Source organism: Carassius carassius, chromosome 1 (genome assembly GCF_963082965.1).
Source record: "Carassius carassius chromosome 1, fCarCar2.1, whole genome shotgun sequence".
Lineage (NCBI taxonomy): Eukaryota > Metazoa > Chordata > Actinopteri > Cypriniformes > Cyprinidae > Carassius > Carassius carassius.
Genome location: NC_081755.1, coordinates 31,754,222 through 31,756,868, shown reverse-complemented (window position 1 = coordinate 31,756,868; position 2,647 = coordinate 31,754,222).

Here is a 2,647-nt window from a genome sequence, read left to right as displayed (position 1 = left end):
TTTAGAACTTATGTGTCTCGCTCTGCTGTCTTCAGACAGACTGAGCAGCTGTTTGTCTCGTTCAGGGGACGTTCCAAGGGAATGGCTGTTTCGAAACAGAGCCTATCCAGATGGATAGTTGACGCTATAGTGTTAGCTTACACTTCCAGGGGCCTTCAGTGCCCACTGGGTGTCAGAGCACACTCCACAAGAGGCGTCGCCTCATCGTGGGCGTGGTCTAGTGGGATTTCCTTACAGGATATATGTATGGCGCCGTCTACATTTATCAGGTTCTATAACCTAGAGGTTCCCACCCTGCAAGCAAAGCTGTTGTCGGTATAGTTGAATCAGTGTCCTGATTGGAACTCTGAGATCGCAAGCGCGATGCGCTGCCGACTGTTTTATGGGCAGTATTGCGTAAGACCCACATTCCCACATTGGTCACCTTGCCTTGAATATGTGATGTCATATTGTCGCGTCTACGGACGCTGCTAGATATGAGACGGAGGGTTCCCCCCTCCTGTTCTAGGACTCTCTGTGAGTCCCTCTAGTGATTGTGCACTGTAAATCCTGGGCGTCGCTTCCAGGTTTATTGGTGTGTGATCTCTGCACGCACGACGTTTTACATTGGGTTCCTGCAGCGTCTTAGCTAAGACGCAGTACGAGAGAACTCTCGTAAGAGAACGTACTCGGTTACTAATGTAACCTCGGTTCTCTCTAGAAGAGGGAACGAGTACTGCGTTCTCTGCCGTGCGTAAGATTCACTCTGGTTCGCTTCGGCGATGAAATAAATCAGGTGAGTCAGCCTTTTCGAGCTCCCTTTATAGGGCTAGGCCACACCCGTTTCGGCGGGATGTTGCATCAGCCTGCGCTCGATAGGCTTATGCAGTTGCCGCAGAGCAGCCAATGAGCGAGCGAGCCGTCTCGCCTATGGCTGTGTGCTGCTGCAAATGCGTTTTACAATAATTCAAAATTAAGGATAATTTTTTGCTTCAGTGTATCGTGAAAAGAGACTTTTCCCGCAGCGTCTTGGCTAAGACGCAGTACTCGTTCCCTCTTCTAGAGAGAACCGAGGTTACATTAGTAACCGAGTACGTTTTTATATATTTTTATTTTTTAAAGAATCATGACCATTCCTAACACTATATTTTGTGTTTTCATACCTTGGCATTAAGCGACCACTGTAATCAAGCTTTAGCATGTCAAAAGGGTCCATTAAATTTTCAAACATATTTTATTTGTAAATCTCTGATAACTAAAACATTGGATAGCATGATTATCATATGATAAGCAATCTACAACACAGCAAGACATGTCAAGGGCATACATGGAGAGGGATGAATTAGAATGCATAAATCTAGTCATATATGACTTTTGAGCTCAGAATGAATCACTAGAGAAAGAATAATGGCATATAGAAACTGAAATCCTGTAGTTGGTTTAAATATGTCAAGGAAAAAAAAACCTCCTTTAACATGACTCTTGTTATCGGAGAGATCATTTATGCTTGGTTTACTATCTCTGCCAGACAGTGACAACATTGCTGGTTGTAAAAGGTTATAAATCTCAGCAGAAACATGATCGCCCTCTGCCCTGTCTCTCTCTGTGTATCTAACAACATAAAAGAAGGAGAATGTATCTTTGACCTACAGCTGCGGACGGAGACTGTATCTATTTATCATCATCGCTTTTAAAAGACCTTGTCACTCCATTTTCTGATCTCTCACCTTCCTCCTTTCTTCCCTTTCTTTCAAATCTTTCTCTTAAACTGCATTACAGAAAAACTTTTTTGTTTCAACAAGTCAATCAGGTGGAGATGGAAGTTGTTCAAAATAAAGAATACAGTTTAATATATGCATTATGTCTGCATTAAGTATGTTTTAAATAAATGCCATTTTCTCAGTACAAATTAGTATTATTTCAGAATTTAATTGATATTTTGCCTTTCAGTTGCTTACACGTAGGCTAACGTGTGGGTTAAGAAATACCATTTTCTTTTGTAAAAAAAACAAAAACAAAATTCAGTTCTAAAAAACTTAATCTTGACGTGAACACGTCTGGATGTGAGCATCTGCGTGTCCTTTAACACACTCGCCATCTTCACACACTAATCGTCACTCCTGGAGCATTTCCACTCTGATTATTCCCTGATGAGTGTGTAATGCTGGAGAATGGAGGGGCAGCACTGTGTGTTAACCCAGTAATAAAATCCCCCTCTTTAAAGAGGACTCACAGAAGCACAATTACCCCTCTGACATCTCTTACTGCATGATTTATGAAAGGAATATTACTCTGCTCCCGCCTCCCTCTGTCACACACTTCCTCATAGTGTAGAAAGAGTGAGAAAAACCTACTGACTGAGGGTGGAAAATAGAGTTTGACCTGAAACAGCAATGGATGGGGAGAGGTGGAAGAGACAGAGGGAATGAGAGAGTGTAGTGAGAGGAAATAAAGTAAAGAGGAAAAAGTTAAGCCTCCTGATGAGTTTCTTGGTTGGTATCTCCCTCTTGGCAGCCTGGTCACCTGCCATGTGTGAACAAGCTTTCAGCTAGATAATCATCACCTCATCCACCTCTAATTGGCCATATGTGTCATCATCAGTGCTGTCAAATGATTAATCGCAATTAATCGCATACAAAAGAAAACTTTTTGTTTGCATAATATATGT